Source organism: Apodemus sylvaticus, chromosome X (assembly GCF_947179515.1).
Source record: "Apodemus sylvaticus chromosome X, mApoSyl1.1, whole genome shotgun sequence".
Lineage (NCBI taxonomy): Eukaryota > Metazoa > Chordata > Mammalia > Rodentia > Muridae > Apodemus > Apodemus sylvaticus.
In genome coordinates this window covers 113190281-113209965 of record NC_067495.1, presented here as the reverse complement: position 1 = coordinate 113209965, position 19685 = coordinate 113190281, and positions in this window count along the sequence as shown.

Here is a 19685-nt window from a genome sequence, read left to right as displayed (position 1 = left end):
TTAGATCTTGTGTGAATGACTTGAGGAGGTGGGGAACTTCTGAGGTCATCCTCATAAGATTGTGAGGATACATAGGCTGCTTTGTCAGAATCAGAAGTGGTGATTGAGTCCTTTTTGGCACATTAGGAAGAAGTGGGGCTACTTTCAGCAGCAGAGATAGATTTTAATGCCCCAAGTTCTTAAAGGGAAGATCTGATGTTCCCTTCAGGATATGGTGCATATTTCAATATCCTTTGGGTAGAATTGTAAAGTCTAGGGCATTTCTTGTGAAAGGGGCAATGTCTATGGCAGTCTTCATGAGAAGGGGTAGGGATAAAGTCCTCATGTGCACAAAAACTCTGTTGATTGATTGAGAATGTTCTAGAGTTTCCTGGGGAGATGTTGGTGTTCCCAGGATTCCTTCTTCAGATACTAAAGTACTCGGAGCACCTTCATTAGGCTTCAAAAGCCCAAGAGCCCCTGGTATAGATGCAAAGATTCTAAAGTCCCTGACTCAGAATATGAAATTTTAAAAATTATTTGGGTACAGGCAGAATTTCTTCTGCCTCTGGACTAAGTGATGAAGGACGTGGAAGTCTGAGAGAATCTTGTACAGCTGACAAAGTTTCTATAATCTCTTGGGTGACAGGTGGTATTTCTACACTGTTATGCATTATGTGGCAAAGTTTCTAGTATTCCCTGGCCAGATTCAGAAACTCCAAGATCTTCTGGATCAGATGTTAAATATCCTAAAGCTGTTTTTTTCCAAACAGGGTCCTGGAAGCTCTTGGGAAAATAAGGAAGTGTCTGGAGGCTCTTGGGCAGATGTCATTGTTCCTAGAACTCTCTGGGCAGACAGCAGTGGTTTTGGAGACAATAAGAATGGTTGTCACAATATCAAATCCAACTGGAAAGATGGAGAATATCCTAGACTCATTGTGGTAGATGCTGAAATTTCCAAATCTCTTGTTGAAGCATTGGATATTTCTGGCCAGCCATGTGTACAGGTGCAATATTCCAGATTGCCCTGAAAAGATAGGCAAGGGCCTCCTACTTCATGAACAGATAGCAAGGGTCCCAGATTCATTTGAATATATAAAGACATTTTCAAAGGTCCTAGGGCAGATGATATGAGTCCTAATGTTGCTTGTCCAGAAAACGAGATTACCATGGGACCTTTGGAAGGATGCATAGATCCTGAAGAATCTGAAGCAAATGGATTTTATTGTTGGACACTCTGTGGAGAATTCAAAGACTCATTTGGTCCCTGGCATGAATTAGAAGGTACCTCTGTAGGTTTAGAGAAATCAAAATCCCTTCTGAGGAAAGGGAAGCCAAAAAGGCTTAGGAAACAAAGTAAAGGTTTAAGTTGTGCAGATATTGAAAGTTCCAGAGGTGAGTCATCAGATACTGCATATCCTTGGATAGCTGTTGAAGATTTTTGTGCACTGGGTGCAGATGGTTAATGTCCTAGAGTCCACTTGAGAGATGACAAAGCTCTACGGAGCCTTGTGCAGTTGCAGAAATTCTTAGAGATCCTTGGTCAGATTTTAAAGTTCTTGCCATGTTTTGAGCAGGGTGGGTACATCCCTGACACACTGGAGAAGATGATGAATGGGACTTTGTGCAGCGTGTAGAGGTGGATTGTGTTCCTATAACTTGTGAATGTAAGGAAGGACTTGAAAGCCTTTAGGCAGATGTTGGGTGGACTTTTATGTAGATGTGGACAGATTTACAGTCCCTTGTGCAGATAGAAAGGGGCTCACAGCTCCATGAACAGAATCAGAAGATGCTTGGTTCCTTTGCTCTGAGGAGGAAAGACCCAGTGGATTATGAGAACATTCAGAACATTGTGATATTTTCTTCACTGCCTGTGCAGAGATAGAAAGTTTCAGAAGCCCCTGGGATGAATACAAAGGTGCTAGATACCCTTGGCCAGATGGGAAAGTTTCTACACTTTCTTGGGTTGAAGGTGACTGTCTACCAGGTTTTAGAGGTGATAGTGGCAAAGTTTCTAGAGTCACTGAAGCAGATTGCGAAGAGGCTACATCTTCCCTCAATTATGGCAAATGGCCTTCAGTACTCTGTGATTTTTTGTATTGTCCTGATATCCCTGTGGAATGTGCCAAATTTTCTAGATTCCTTTGGTTGGAGAAAAAAGGAGTTTGCACAGGCAATGTTCCTTCTTCTGCTCTGGAAAGTTCCTTGGGGTTTTCAGAAGATGGTGGCACAGCTCCAAGAATGCCTGGAGTAGGTGCCAGATGCTGTTGACCACCCAGTACAGATGGTGACTGATTTACAGCTGCTGGTGAATACAGAATGGGTTCTTGAGATTTATGGCTAGCTAGGAATGGTCCAGTGTCCCTTGAAGAAGATGGGGATCTTTGTGCACCATGTGGAGGAGATGGAGAAAGAAATCTCCTAGCTTGCTGGCAAGAAGGTGGAGGTTTCAAAGTCTTTTAAGCAAATGACAGTTTGTGCATTTCCTTGTTTAGGTCTAGACAGTTTTAGAGAACCTTGGGCAGAAAGGGAATGTCCAAAAGCCTCTTGGGAAGATGAAGAAGAGCCTAGAGTTCCTTTTGCAGATAAAGAATTTCCAGTGGCCCTTAATCAGATGGCAAAGATCCTGGGAGCACCTGAGAATTTTGGGTAGAACCTAAAGATCCTGGAGTTGGTGGCTAAGTACCCACAGTCTGCTTTGTAGACGTGGATTGACCTACTGTGGCTTGTACAGATAAGTAATTCCCCCATGGCCCTGAGCATATGGGGAAGATTTTAATCCCTTTCAGAGTCCCTTTTGCTGATAGGCAAGGTCCCACACCCCTGCGATCAGATGACACAGTTTCTTGTGATGCAGAATGACCCAGATATTCACCTGGATGTGATGATATTAAAGATCCTATAGATCCTGAAGCAGATTGAGAAAATTCTGCATCTTCCCCCATACATGGCAAATGCCAAAAGGTACTCTGGGTGTGTGTGTTTTGTCCCAAATCCCATGGGGAATGTGATAAATGTGCTAGATTCCTTTGGATGGGTGACAAAGAACTTTGCACTGGAAAAGTTCCCTTTGGAGCTGTGAAGTTTTTCTTGTTCCCTTTAGAAGTTAGCAAAGGTCCTGAAGCTACTAGAGAAGATGATGGATGTGCCTGACCACCTGGTGGAGGTGGGGAGTGTTCTGGATAACCTGGTAAAGATGAAAACGTTCCCAGATTTTTCTGGCTTGATAGGAAAACTACAGTAGTTTGTGGGGAACATGATGAGCATTGTACAGTTTGTTGAGCAGATGGAGGAAATTGGAGAGTCGTATAGGAATGAGTTGGAGGTTTCAAATACTTTGAAACATATAATACAGTTCATGCAAGTTCCTGTTTGGATGCTGGCAGTTTCTGAAATCATAGGGCAGATAGGGAAGTTCCCAGAACCCCTTGTGCATATGACAAAGATCCCAAAGTGCCTTTAGCAGGTACGTAGATTCCCAGAGGAACTTGGGCAGAGGGAAAAATTCCTAGTTCCTGTTTGTGACTTTCTTTATTACCCAGAGTCCCTGAGCTAGTAAGCAAAAGTTCTTCAACTCCCTGTGCAGCTATGGGCTGTCCAAAAGTGGATTCTGCATAAAAGGAAGCTTTCCCAGGCACCTGAAAAGATGGTGAGGGTAATGGAGAAATTTGTGGTGATGTGTTCAGCTCAAGAGTTGCTTGTGAATAGGGTAAAGTTGTCACAGCATTTTTGAAAAAGTTGGAGGGACTGGACTTGCTTGTGTTGTTGAAGAATAGTCACAAGATTTTGGGGCATGTGGCAATACTCCTGTAGTCCTTGACATACATGGAGACATTCCCAAAAAACCCGAGACAAAAGACAAATGCTTATGAGTACATGGGGCAGACTCAGATGTACCCTGATTCTTTTGGGCAGATGATGACTGCTGGAGAGAATCTTGAGTATATGGTGACCATGCCAGAGTTGCCTGAGCAGATATGCAAAGTTTGGTAGATAGAGAATGTACTAGATCCCTTGAGATTTCTAAGGAGGATTCTCAAGATCCTGAGTCATATTGTAAATGTCCTGTATGTCCTAAGGGAGGTAGAAAAGGTCCTGTAGTCGTTTGGACAGATGGTGAGGTATCCTGAGATTCTACTTTGCATAAGAAGTGCCCTAGATTATTTTTGAAAGATGCTGAATGCTCTGGAAATGCTGGGGTAGAAAGCAAAGAAGCCACAGTCCCCTGGACAAGCATAGAATGTTCTGGAGGCCCTTGCTTACATCTCACAGTTGTTAGAGTCCCTGATGTAGTTTGGGGAGATTCCTGATCATGTGGTGAAGATGATGAAGGTTTGACACTCCCTTGGGAATATAACAATGTTTTTTTAGTTCCCTCAGTATATGAAGTTGTTTCTTCAGACAGAAAATTTTTAAGAGTCTTAGTTTGACTCTCATAAATTGTGCAGTCTCATAGCCCCTTTAGGAGGCAAATGGCCTGTAGTCCCTTGGAGAGATGGTGAGGTATCTTAAGATTCTACTATATGTGGGAAGTGCCCTAGCTTATTCTGGAATGATGCTGAATTCTCTGGAAACCCTCAGGAATATGGCAAAGAATCCACAGTCCACTGGACAGACATAGAATGTTCTATAGTCCTTTGCTTACATCTCACTCTTTTTAGAGTCCCTGATGGAGTTTGAGGAAGTTTATGAGCATATGGTACAGATAGATGATGTAGGTTTGACACTCCTTTGGGAAGATAATGTCTTTTGAGTTTTCTGAGTAGATGAAGAAGATCTTAGTTCAGGTGGCAAATTTTCTGGAGTCCAAGTTTCAGATTTTGGCAGTCCTGTAGCAGCTTTAGGAGACAGAGAATGTTTCTCAGCCTCTTGTTTAGATGGCAATATGTGAGCCATCCTATGAACATGTCGAGAAGATCCTAAAGCCCCTGTCTTATGTCGAGATGGTTCTACTGTTCCTTGTAGTGATATAGACTGTCTCAGATTGTCTTTTTCTGATTTGTTTTTTGTACCTACCCCTTGGACAGATACTAAAGGCTCTAAGGTCCCTTGTGCCTGTGATGTCATTTCAATAGTCCTTTGTAAAAGGAAATTCCCTACTGTATATGGCACAGACTGCACATTCTGTTTAGGAGGTATATAAATGATTACTGGTCCTTGGGTAGTTACCAAAGGATATTAGGCCTGTGCAGTAAATAGATAAGTTTTCTGTGCATTTGGTGCAGATAGTGAGTCTTTTACACCTTCTTTGGTGGAAAGCAAAGACCCTTGAGATCCTTGGCAATAAGAGGAAGATAACAAAGCCTCTGAATTATAAGCAGGTAAGGAAATTCCCAAAGGATCAGGACCAGACAGCTTATGTCTTGGAAAACCTGAGACATTTTTCAGATGTCCTGGAGATCCCTGAGCATGTAAATATGTCCCCATATTCATACCCACAGATTGCAGTGGTCTTTTGTTCCCCTGGGAAGACAGGGCATATGCCATATCACCTGGACCAGACAGAGAATGTCTCAGAGTTCCCTGTGCAGTTATAGAGTGTTCAAGAGTCTGTTGTGCAGATGTGAACTGTCCCACAGCCCCTTGGGCAGAAGACAAATGTGCTACACTACCTTCTGAGTATGAAGGAGTTCCCTGTTGCCATTGGGTAGATGGCATTATATTTAGAGGGGACCCTGAGCCATACTGAAATAAATCTAGACCTTCCAGAATATGTGACACATTTGATGGTATCTCCTGAGATGATATAAAAGGGCTAAGAGGCTCTGGAGCCACTGGTAAGTGTCCAGGAGCCACGTGGCTGAAGGAGAAATTACTAGAGCTTCTGATCTAGGAGCAAAAGTCCTAGCACCTTTTGTGCAGATTGTTAGGTTTCCATCTTAGTTGGGAGATTTAACAAAGGTGCAAGAGTCCCTTGGATAGTTGGTGAAGTAGCAACAGTACTCTGGGTGTTTGGGGAAAGATACAGAGGTCTTTGAAAATATATCATTGGTCAAATAAATCCAGATGAGGATAAAGAAGTTTCCATAAGCCTCTGAGCTGGATGAACATGTCCTAAAATACCTTGAGCTGGTGAGGAAATTTTCAGATCTCTTGGGAGGTGGGGCAAATGTCCAGTAAAACTTTTTGAAGATGGAAAAGCTTTCTGAACACCTTAGCAGATGGCAAAGATTCTTTTATTACCTGAGAACACAGAGCTCCAGGGGAAGATATTGAACATCCTAAAGGCATTTGGACAGTTGGTAAAGTTTCTAGATGCTGCTTAGGTTTTGATGGTGCAAGAGATCCTAAGACAGATGGTAAATATTATCCAGCTAGAGTTCTGGAGGCAGAAGGACTTTTAGATTCCTTAGAAGAAAAGGAAGTTTTCAGATATATTTGAGCTAATGGCACAACTTCTAGATGATTTTTTAGATATGGACTTTCCCTTAGTCCCTTTGTAATATAGAGGAGGTTATGTAGTTCTGAAGACAGATTTGCAAAGTGACAAATCACCTTGAGCATGGGGAAAATGTTTTAGAGTACTTGAGAGAGATGAAGAAATTCCCTGAATCCCTGGAGTAGATGGTAAACATACTATTGCCTTGTGGATAGACAGAGAAGGCTCTTGAACCTTTTGGGAAGATATGGAATGTCTAGCATGCCCTTTGGTAGATTGGCAACTTTCCACAATCCCTTGGTCATCTGTGGAATCTTCCAAGGTCTCTTGGACAGATAGAGAAGGTGTGGAAATCACCTGAGGAGTAGTTGTAACTTTTGGTGGTTCTTTGTAAGCAGGAGATGATGTAAGTTCCACTTTTACAGAAGTTGCAAAGTCTTCTTTGTCAGAAGGATCAACATTTAAGTTGTATTTTCTAGAAACAGGCTGCCTGGGGACCACTTTGATAGAGGGGAAATGTCTACCATTTCTTCCCAGAGAAGGCATGTTAATGAGACACTCTTGGGTAGATGGAGTTAATTGTAAAGTACCCTGTTCAGATATGGTAGATCCTATGGCCTCTTGCTCAAATGTGGAAGGTCTTAATGTGTTTTGTGTACCTGTACAAGTCTTGACTGTTGCTTCAGAATGAGGAGAAGGTACTAAAGCTACCTGTGTAGATGTGGCTTCTGCTAGAGCACTACTGATGTATATAAGAGGTCTAAGAGCCTTGTGTGCAGTTAGGGAAATAACTAGACCTCTTTGTTTACTTGTGGAAGTTCCAAAAAAAAAACTTTCTTCAGCTGGAGAATGGGATAACAGCTTTTGTATAGAAGTGTCAGGTTTCATACCCATCTTGAAGGGCAACATGTTCCAAGGCCCCTTCAGAAGATAAGCTAGAATTCAGAGCCTTTGGGTTATTTGGAAGATGTTCTGCAGTTATTTGTGGGCCTGGAGAATGACCACAGCCCTATGTGCAGATAGGTAAGAGTCTGTAGCATCTTGTGTAGATATGGAACATGGCTGATCCTCTTTAGAAAATAAGGAAGTTCCCATAGCCTCCTGTGAAGTTTGAGTAGGTCCTACAGATTCTTGTGCATAAGTGGAATTCAAGGAATCCCCCTCTTTAGATGTAAAGGATGCTACAGACACTTGTGTGTGCATATCATGTGCCATAGCCGCTTGTTCACATACGATTGGATTCAGAGTCTATTGAACAGATGGGATATGTCCTAGAACATCTTTTGTAGATGTGTCACATCCATGAGCCATTTCAAAAGATGGGACTGTGGCTAGAACTCTTTTTGTAGATGTATTCTGTCCCATAGTCCTTTTATGTGATAGGGTAGTACTCAGAAAATCCTGTACAGGTTTTGGAAATCCTAGCATCTCTGATGTATATGTGGAAATTTTTACAGCCTCTCCTAAGGATTCAGAATGTCCTACAGTCCCCTTGGGAGGCAGGGACTGTTGTATAGTTTCAGCACACTGCAGAAATACAGAGCGTGCATGGCTCCCTGGGAGTGTTTGGGCACAACCTTGGCTCTCTAGGGCCTGATGACAAGTCAGGAGGGCCCTTTTGTCTGGTAGGAGATATTTGAATAATATTTGTTCAGTTTTGGACTTTGTGAAGACTTGTTGTTTACAGGGAGCCTCTTTCAGTCTTCTGCTAGAAAGGGCATGTTCAGCTTCCCTTTTCATAGTTGGAGAATGATCTAACCTCCATTTCCGTGGAAGATTACTTTTGAGAACATGTCTTTGACCCTCATCTGTAGAGGGGGACAATCCTAGTGCCCCCTGACAGATTGGGAAGGTCTCAGAGCCCCTGGGGAACATTGTGAGGGTGTTAGTTCACTATGTGTATGTGCTGAAGGCACAAGAGTCCCTTGGATCATCTCAGGAGTTTCTACCACATCTTGCATATGAGTGGAACTCTCAAGAGTCCCTACAATTCCTTGAACTTCTGGTGTAGATGTGGAAATTTTTGTCTCTGCTTGGTCAAATATGAGGAGTGTAAGGCTCACTTGGGGGATTGTGGTTCCATTTAGTCCTCTATGGACTGTAGGAGATGATCTGAGAACATTTTTTAATGGTAGAGGACTTTGAGAGCCCTCTTGCGTTCATGGGGAAATTCTAAAATCCCCTTGGTCAGCAGTGTCAGGTCACAAACTCACTTTACTGGAAGCTCATTGCATAGGGTGCTTTGGGGGAGAGGAGGAATATCTCTGGCTGTCTTTGTGAGAGAACTTATCTCTCTGCCCTGCTTTGGCAGCTGTCAAACCTGTTAAACTTTCCTTGGGATAGGGGGTAGGGCTTGATACATTTTGGAAAAATGAGAAATCAATGAACTTACCGCTGGGAGAAGAAGCTTTTGTAACCTCTTTGTCTGGTGGTACCTGTTGTAGGTCCCCTTGACCAGAGGGGGCTTGTCCAACATGCTTTGGGGGAGAATTGGAAAGATTAGGGACATGTAGGGTAGGGGATAAACTTTTGAAACTCCTTCTGGAAGAGGAGGCATGGATGATTTTCCTTTCAGCACTAGTGGTAGGTCGTTGTGATGCCTGGGCAGACGTGGAATGTCCCATAGACCCTTGGAAACATATGGTGAGTTCCAGAACATCTTGGGTGGATAGGGACAGACCCTGAGAATCTTGGGGAGAAGTGGAAGATCCCAGATCTCCTTGGCTAGATAGGGAAGAGTGTAGGGAACCTTGAATGTGTGGGGGAATTACCTGTACACGTTGGCCAGCAGAAGGGTCAGCAGAAGATGGCCCAGGCACTGTGTCATCTTCTTTGAACTTTTCACTGGCATCTCTGGTACTGTGTTTTGTAGATGTTACAGGCACTCTAGCACTCATCTTTTCAAAATATATAGGTACTTCAAACCAGTAGACATAGGCTTGCCTCTTTTCACCTTCCCACGTGTGAGCACAGAAGATGAGGCCACCCTTTTGCTGGTGGATGGCTGTAAAGCTAATGTTCTGGTGTCCCTGGCCAGTGGATTGCTCATTTCTGCAGGAACCCTCAAAGGAAGAAAAACTGTCCATTTCCTGTTCTCTTTCAGATCCCTCGGAGGGTCCAGGGTCCTCTGATTGGCTGAACCCTTTATAAGAGCTTTGGGTATCTGTAGCTCTTCTGTAACATGAGCATCAGGTTCTTTTTTAATCTCTGGTCCTCATATGGTTTTGAACTCTTGAACTTGTACTGAGTTTGTCTAAGAAGCCATAGAGGCACAAAGTCCCTCCAGTCTCTGCTGGTCATGTGCTTCCCCCGTTGATGTGGGGTGTTATAATCTGGTTGGGGGACACTGAAGAGGCTACCAGCCTGTGGAGGATGGGAACCCTGCAAGTGCTTCCTCCATTGTGGGTGGGTGTCAGTATTCAGTTGGGGACACTGAAGGGGGTCCCAGGCTGTGGAGGTTCGGAACCCTGCAAGTGCTTCCTCCATTGGGGTTGGGTATCTATTTTCGCTTGGGGGACACTGAAGGGGGTCCCAGGCCATGGAGGCTGGGAACCCTGCAAGTGCTTCCTCCATTGTGGTCGGGTGTCTCTTTTCAGTTGTGGGACACTGGAGGGGTTCCTGGGCCATGGAGGCTGGGACACTGGTGGTCTATGGTCAGAGGGTAAAGTCCGGGCAGGGGATTGCTGGCTTCTCTCCACACGTCTGGCCATTTAGTCATAAGGGAAATTGAACGAGAAATGGGAAATGGGCCCCTTGAAGTCTCAGGGAATGTACTTGCCAATGGTGACTTGCAGCAGGTAGTAGTCACGCAGGATCCTTTGAGAGCGGCTCTGTTTCTCCCAAGATCTGTGGACACTTAGGGAGGGCAAAGCACACAGAACTCGAGTGACCATGACTCGCAGCAGGTAGCAGTCATGCAGGATCCTTTGAGAGTGGCTTTGTCTCTCCCAAGGTCTGTGGACACGTCCGGATGGCGAAGCACACAGAACTCGAGTGACTGTTGGTCTCCAGAATCAAGCAAAGCTCCAGAGCTGCTGTCCTCAGACCTGCATGGGCCAGTCCCAAGTTGCCTCGCATGGCAGGTCTGCTTGTTATATCAGGGCAATCATCCAAGCTTTCTGAGTTAGGAGCAGATGCTGAGGACCCTCAGAGTGCTACTTAGTCTGATGTCCACTGTCTGGGGCCATGACAAGGAACTGTTGAAGGGACAGCATGATTGAAGTGACTGAGCTCCCATATCCATCTTGCACCAGGATAGAACCCTCTAATTGGAGGCCATCAGTGCTGCAGTAATGTCTATTGGAGCCTCATAAGTGAATGGGAAAGGCTGATCTAGAACCTTGCTCCTCAGAGTCTCTGAGGGCTACACAATCACTGGTGTGTTCGCTAGGGAAAAAAAAAAGTGATCGTATTTGTATAGAACATAGAATGCATGGAAATGATCTTTCAAATATTATTCTGTATTTTAAGGATGACCTATCCTAGATAGATTTATCCTAGATAAATTTGTGACAACTGTGAATCTTCCTGGATGATGAAAGACATATCTAAATGGCTAAATAATACTTACTGCAATATAATTATTGTGCAAATGATATGCTATTGTTCAGAGAATAAGGACAAAAAAATAAACCCCTTATAGAATTGGTGAAAGTTGTATTTCAAACTCTTTTATCTGTGTTTGACTAGATTCATAACACAGACACAGTTGGACTCTTGAATGTAGCACCTATGGTCTTAAAAATTGCTTTGTCTATCACAGTTAGCAGGTTGGTTTCCTATTCCACTTACATGTTTGGATTACTTTTGGAAGGTCATATACTTCTCCTGAAAACACAATGGACTAATGGCTCATATTAGTAGCTCTGCATGAGCCATTCACTTTCATTTCCAATGAAGCAGCTGCAGCATAGTTGCATAGAATCATTCTTGAAGCCCTTAGTCAAGTTGATTCTTAGAAAGGTCATGCTTGTACAGCCGTTGATACACTGAGAAAGTCGAAAATTGAGGACATGGATCAGAAAATTATTCTACTGACAGAAGAACTTGGTTTGCTTGTTGCACTCCTTGTCAGTTTTCTTTGAGCAGTGTTTGATCTTGCTGGATGAATGGAAATTGTTTGGGTGTTTGTTTGTTTCTTTGATTTTTGTGAAAGACTTCTGTTTCCCTTTGGCTACACAACCAATAATCATCATTCAGAAGCACAGGGGCACTTTCCTACCATCTAATTATTTCCCAGTTCGATTGCCTTAGTGCTTTGCCACATGTTCTTTCTCCTTGGTATCTCCCAATGCTCATCACCCCATTTCTTTGTTTAACCCCAATTTATCATAGTAATTTCAATTTTCAAGGTACGTACTTCCAGGAAATCCATTTGTTTCTTACAATCTGGGGTAAATTATGTTCTTGGCTAATTCTGTATTCACGGGTACATACCCATACTAGTACATATCATAACTTTTCGCTCCATTATCTGAATTTCCTGTTGGTCTTTTTCAATTTTTGAAAACATTGAATTTACTTACCAAAATAATCCTACTAGGCATGAAGAACTTGCTGCAGGATTAAATGGACAGGAAATTATAGCTATTAAGTAAGGTAATATATACCTTTTGAGAATTAGCTTGGCAAGTCAGATGTCAGCACAAAATAGTTTTCTCAATTTAAGTTACAGTGACTATGTTTAGTTCAGCTAATATATCAAGGTAAACTGAGTAATTTGTAAACGTACAAATGAGTGCTTTAAGCATGGTAATATTTTTTAAATTTTTCAATTTTTCACTTTGAAATGAAGTGGCTAAAGATGATTACTTGATTTTTGATTGACTAAGATTTCTGTGAATTATTCTGCGTACTTGGGAATGTTTCCTAAATAATATGATTATTAATAATAACATTATGTAGTTGTTCAAATAAAATAAGTTTTATACATATTAAATTTAATAATGAAAATAACTGAATAGTATAATTTGTAGCATTTACTCAGTAATTAATATTCTTTTTTGGAACTTTTAAAATTTATTCATTTTCTTTGTCAGAATACAAGGAAATAAGTTTCATTCACATATTACTTTCATTTGTATTCTTTTATTAATTCATCTTGTTGCATCTGTGCAATGGAAATGTACATTATTGACTAGGTGATTACCAATAACTAGATAAACAGGAAAGACAGAAGATCAAGCCTTGTCAAAAAAACAAATTAATAGCTTTATACATTTGGAATGTGAGAAGCTTGAGACTGGAAGTCAGTTAAACAAATGCTGTTTCTATATTTAATAGGGCCTTTCTCTCTCTCTCTCTGTGTGTGTGTGTGTGTGTGTGTATGGGTGTGTATGGGTGTAGATGGGTGGATGTGTGAGTGTGAGTGGGGGTGGATGTTAATGGCATGTATGTGTAATGTGTTTTCATGTATGTAGGTGTACAAATGTATGGTTATATGTGCATATGTGTACATGTAAAGACCACATGATAATGTTAGTGTCTTTGATAAATCTACACATTATATACTGAAGCAGGGGTTGGCATGTCTAGCTAGTCAGCTCGTCCCTGGGATTCCCAGTCTCCAACTATCCACAGTATAGGTGATCAGGCACACTCACTCACCACTGAGTACTGGAGATCTGAACAGTTGTTCTCACATTTGTATGACAAGTGCTGTATCCACTCAACTATCACCCAACCTCTATTATTTTAGAAAAGGTTATTAGGAATTGGCTTTTATTTCCTTTATTTCTTTCTCAGCAAGTTCATTGTTGGTATATACAAAAGCTGTTGATAATTTTAATTACTTTGTTTATTTTTAGTTTATTTACTTATCAAGTGTTATCTCCTTACCCAGTTTTCCCCTCCTCCCAGAAACTCCCAATCCCATCCCCTCTCCCTCTGCTTTTTTGAGGGCATTCCTCCACCCACCCACCCACCTGCTAAGCCTCCCCACCCTCAATTCACATACTCAGGGGCATCTATTGAACCTTCACAGACCCAAGGACTCTCCTCCCAATGATGCCTAACAAGGCTTTCCTCTGCTACATATGCAGTCAAAGCCATGTGTACTACTTGGATGGTGGCTTAGTCAATGGGAGATCTGGAGGGAGGGTTGATTGGTTGATATCATTGTTCTTCCTCTTTGATTGTAAACCCTTTCAGCTCCTTGAGCCCCTTTTCTAATTCCTCCATTGGGGACCCAAGCCTCAGTGCAATGGTTGGCTGCAAGCATCTGTCTCTGTATTTTAAGGCTCTGGCAGGCCCTCTCAGGGGACAGCGATATAAAGTTCCTTTCAGCAAGAAATTCTTAGCATTCACAATAATGTCAGAGTTTGGTGACTCTATCTGGCATGAATTGCCAAGTGGGAGTATCTCTGGATGGCCTTTCCTTCAGTCTCTGCTCTATGCTTTGTCTCCATATTTGCTCCCATGAGTATTTTCTTCTCCTTTCCAAGAAGGGCCAAACCATCCACACTTTGGTCTTTCTTCTTCTTGTGGTCTATGAATCATATCTTGGGTATTCTGAGCTTCTTGGCTAATATCCACTTATCAGTGAGTGCATATCATGTGTGTTTTTTGTGATTGGTTACCTCACTCAGTATGATATTTTCTATTTCCATCCATTTGCCCAAGAATTTCATTAATTCATTGTTTTTAATAGCTACATAGTATTCCATTGTGCATATATACCACAGTTTCTGTATTCATTCCTTTATTGAAGGACATCTGAGTTCTTTTCATCTTCTGGCTATTATAAATAAGGCTGCTATAAACATAGTGGGGCATGTGTCCTTATTACATGTTGGAGCATCTTCTGGGTATATGCCCAGGAGTGGTATAGCTGGGTCCTCAGGTAGCACTATGTCCAATTTTCCTCAGAAAATTGGAACCACAAGACCAGAGTGGTTGTACCAAAACCAGTTGATTTTTAAATGTTGATTTTGTGTCATTCCACTTTGCTGAAAGTGTTTATATATGCATTTTCTGTTTCAGACTTTTAAGCACAGAATTACATTTTCTGCAAATAGGGATCATATGAGTTCTTCCTCTCCTATTTGTATCTCTGGTGGTATGAAAACTGGTGCAGCACTATGTAAATCCGTACATAGGTTTTCAAAAGGTAGACTTATTATATGGCCTAGCTGTCACACTCCAGGACAAATACTGAAAAGACCCTAAGTCCTACTACTGTTATATTTGCCGTTCTTACAATTCATGTTTATTGCTGCAATAATCACAGGAGCTAAGAAATTGAACCATTATTTTTCCTTTATGTGCTTAATGATAAACTGTAGTATGTGTGTTGATGGAACTTTAGTCAACTGAAAAGGTAAAATCATGGCATTTGTTGGAAAATGGATGGAAGGGGAGATACATTAGGTGAAGTAACAAAGATTAACACAGATTTGAAAAGAAAGAATTCACATAGGTTTTTCTCTCATGTGTTTGAGATAATGGTTATATATTTTCATGCATGTGTGTGATTGGTGGTGGTAGTTTATCAAAGTAGAGATTTATTTTATTCTCTAGGAGAAAAATAGAAAACCATAATAGAATACACATCACATAAAAATGTAAAGGAGTGTATAGTAATTACCATATGATTACTGTTTTAAACCACCATTACCAAGGCAATTGGTAGAAAGAGAGATTTTTTTTTGGGGGGGGGGGCTTATAATTCCAGGAGCATAAGATTTCATCACAATGCCACAACTTGGCCCCAGGGCAGACCTGGTGATAGGAAACTCCTCCCAAATCCAGATACATCTTGACTCCAAGGAGGTCTGTCATAACCAGGCTCACAGATGAGATACCCCATGGCACAAGACCTGGCCTAACTGGGACCCACAGGGACCCAGTGGAGGTCAATTCTATCTGCCCTGCCCAGCTGGAGATACATTTTGCTTGTGGCCCTCAACTAAGCCAAATATCATGAATTATTTAATTGACCTTTTTTTTTTTTTGTCAAAGTCCTATTTGGTTCTACTCTAGGTCTTTGAGCCATCACACTTCTCAGTATTAGCAGTAAATAATAACATGTCTACCCAGCGAATCCAATGGAAGGTGCTGTTGCAGGGCATGAAAAACAGCCCTACTATTTGCCAGATGTTCATTTGGACCACTATCAAACATCTCTCCTCTAACTGCTATCTATGTTGCCCATTACATGGATGACATATTAATTGGCTACTCAGACATGAGTTGCTAAAATCCTTGATGCAACAACTGACCTAGGCTCTCTGCTACAGGGCTAATAGTCATAGGTGATAAGATCCAGATCCATAACCACTCCCTTTTCTTGCCCACTCAACACCATATGGAGTTCCCCATGACAGATACCATAGTCTATATTCAGATCTTTCTGGTGAACCTCACCTGAGTGAAATGTTCCTGCTACTCACGACCACACCTTACCCACCACTTTTCCTTATGGGGGCCTAGAGCCCCCCACTTATAAGACAAAACTTACAGAGACAGCAAAGGAGAGCCCAAATACAGTAAATGATGCAATTAATAATGTGATCTTATATTTTTATGATCCCAGCCATAGTTCCAATACCTGGTCTTCACAAAGGACTCCACACAAGAGCTCTGTTTCAGCCTCTCATGGCTCTCATCTATTAGGTGCACCTAACCCATCCTACTTTGCCTATTGTCACACCATTTTTAGACAGGTTATTTCTCCTATCTCTCAAGGATATAAAATCCCCCAGTTTATCCTTGAACTGGCCCTGGATGTTATAGTAATCCTGAGCCTCTGTGGCTGGACAATAGCCCAAAATAATTATACCCAGGTCTATCTATGATTTCTAGGAAAATAGACAATCACTACCTTAGAACAAGATCCTATCCACATTTCCCCTGATGCTTAACCTCCATTAAAGGAAATTGGTATCTGAGCCCCTCACCAAGATTGCATCAGGGTTTATTGACTCTTCCAAAACTAAATTCAGCTTTTTCTTTCAAGCACCTTGGAACACTGTGGGCATGAACTTCTGTTTCTTTCAGGGTTTGGTGAACTGGGTGAACTCTTGGCCATACTGATGCTGCTTGCTGATTACCAGCTCCCCTTTAGCTCATTTAGTGACAGCCACTGTGCTGTTAATGATGTAAAGTCCTTCCCCTTTGGTATAATTAAATCGTCAGGGGATGCAGTCCACCTGGTAATGTCTCAACTTCAGGCCTAACCTGAGACAAGAGAGACTTCTTTATATGTTCTGCATTTTGGGTCTGTCTAAAGACATCTAGGAAAGGCTGGCTATGGAGATGGCCCACCCCTTTGCATGGTTTTGATGGGTGTGCTCTGGGATTCAGGGTCCTTAAAGATTTATGCCAAGGCCACCTCTTGCTACTGATATGCCTTTCCTGCCACTATTACATAACCTAATGATACCTGGGCATCAGCCCACAATATTGGGTAGATCTCCTGCAGAATCAATATGAAGATGTACTTTCATGCAATACTGCTGTGTAGATGAATTGATGATTTCATAATTGCTGATAATAAATTCATGTAATTCCTAAATTGATACAAGTAATCTCAAGCCCACTAAGGAATAAAAGCTGCAAATAGAGCTCTATAAACCTCCATGTGCCACGGATTAATTGCATTCAGAAAAGAAAGAAAAAAACCCTTGAAACTACCTTACAGTCTAGAAAAACACTCCTTCTAGGCTAGGAATGAGAGCACTATCTGGTACCTACAGGTCATAACCTGGGAACAAGGAATTTCTTGTAGGCACAAGGACAGAAAATAAATAATGGATGAGTCTATCTCTACAAGACTTCAAAACTATACATCATAAGGCAGATGATTTGTCTCTTTGACAAAAGTAATTTATGACATAAAAACTACTGCCTCATAACAAGAAAAAGATCCTGGAAAGGCTCAGTGCTGTAGTGTAGGTGAATACTAGGACAGGGAAGTGGGAAGGGGTGGATTGGGGAACAGGGAAAGGGAAGAGGCCTTATGTGATGTTCAGGAAGGAGGGATCCAGGAAAGGCAAAAATCACTTGAAATATAAATAAAGAATATATCAAAATAAGAAATAAATAAATAAATAAATAAATAAATAAATAAAATAAAAATAAAAAAAAGAAAGAAAAAGAATCTTAGCTTTGCCTGGAAGTCTGTCCCTGGCATGCGCACGCACCACCATTTTGGATACTGGATGCCAAATAGTTCTAGCAGGCAAAGCTGGCTAGAAGTCATAGCCCAAGGCTAAAATAGTGGGGGTCTAAGCCCACCTGGCATTGGATTACACCCAGGCCCTGGGTTGTCCTGTGGGCCATCTGTGTGCCAAACTGGCCAGGACATTGTTACCCAGGCAGACTCTCCCGGCACTTTCAGGGAGCCTGCACATGCTGCCATCTTGGCTACCAGACAGAACCAGTTAACACTCATGGCTGAGGGGAACTTTGCTCAGGCCTAAGAGCCTGCCAGGCTTTTGCCAAGACAGGGCCTGAGCAGCTAGGCTTGCACTGTGTGCACCAAGCCGATTGGGGGAGCTGCTGCCCCGCAGTGATCAGCACTCTGCTGATTCCTGTAGAAAAACTCTCCACAGCATACACCATCAGCACAACATGAAGGAGCAAACAGGCATCACCTGGTTCACAGAAACAATCTGGGGCAAGGCACACTAGAGCTCCAAGGTCACCCAAGAGGAGTGCAGCATATCAGCAATCTGTGACAGGGGAAACCCCGCCATCCAGTATTGCAGAAATAGCCCTACAACCTCATGGGAGGCACAAACGTCAGCCAGAGACAAGACCAACTAACTTCAGAGATAACAAGTTGGCAAAGGGCAAACATAGGAACTCTACTATCAGAAATCTAGGCAATATGGCAGCGTCTGAAGCAAACTCTCTGACATCAGCAAGTCTTGGATACCCCAACACACCAGAAAAACAGAATTTAGATTTAAAATCACTGGTCATGATGCTGCCAGAAGAGCACAAAAAGGACATAAATGAATCTCTTAAAGAAATACAGGGGAACATGAATAAGCTAGAAACCCATATAATGAAATGAATACCCAAGGCAAAAATTGCATAACAAATGATGCCCATGAAGAAGTATGGAGAGGATCCTGATCCTGGAAAGAATTGATCTAGCATTGAAAGGGAATATAAGGACAGAGAAAAAGGAGGGAGGTGATTGGAAAATGGATGGAGTGAAGAAGGTTTATGGGCCATATGGGGAGGGGGGATCTGAGAAAGGGGAAATCATTTGGAATGTAAACAAAGAATATAGAAAATAAAAATATTTAAAAAAAAGAAATACAGGGGAACATGAGTAAGCTAGAAATCCGTATAATGGAAACACAAAAAGCACTTAAAGAAATTCAGGAGAATAAGGCTCAAGAGATAGAAGCCATTAAAGAAGAAACACAAAAAAGAATTAAAGAAATGCAAGAGAAAGTAAGTAAAATGGCAGAAGTCATGAAAGAGGAAACACATAAATCTCTTAAAGAATTAAAGGAAAAAACAAGCAAACAAAGGAAGGAACTGAGCAAAACCATCCTGGATCTAAAAACAGAAGCTGAAACAAGTAAGAAATCACAAAGGGAGACAATTTTGGAGATAGAAAACCTTGGAAAGAAATCAGGGGCCATAGATGCAAATATCAACAACAGAATACAAGAGATGGAAGAAAGAATCACAGATGCCAAAGATATAGAAACCATGGAATCAACAGTCAAAGAAAATGCAAAATGCAAAAAGTGTGTAGCCCAGAATATCCAGGAAATCTAGGACACAATGAGAAGACTAAACCTAAGGATTATAGGTATAGATGAGTGTGAAGATTTACAACTGAAAGGGCCAGCAAATATCTTCAACAAAATTATGGAAGAAAACTTCCCTAACGTAAAGAGAAAGATGTCCATGAATATACAAGAAGCCTACAGAGTTCCAAACAGACTGGGCCAGAACAGAAATACCTCCTGTCATATAGTAATCAAAACCCCAAATGTACTAAACAAAGAAAGAATATTAAAGGCAGTAAGAGAAAAAGGCCAAGTAACATATAAAGGAAGACCTATCAGAATCACAGCAGAATTCTCACCAGAGACCATGAAAGCTAGAAGATCCTGGGCAGATCTCATGCAGATTCTAAGAGAACACAAATGTCAGCCAAGACTACTATACCCAGCAAAATGTTCAATCACCATAGATGGAGAAAACAAGATATTCCATGACAAAACCAAATTTACACAATATTTTTCCACAAACTCAGCTCTACAAAGAATAATAGGAGGAAAACTCCAATACCAAGAGGGAAACTACACCCTAGAAAAAGCAAGATAGTAAACTTCTTTCATCAAAACCAAAAGAAGAT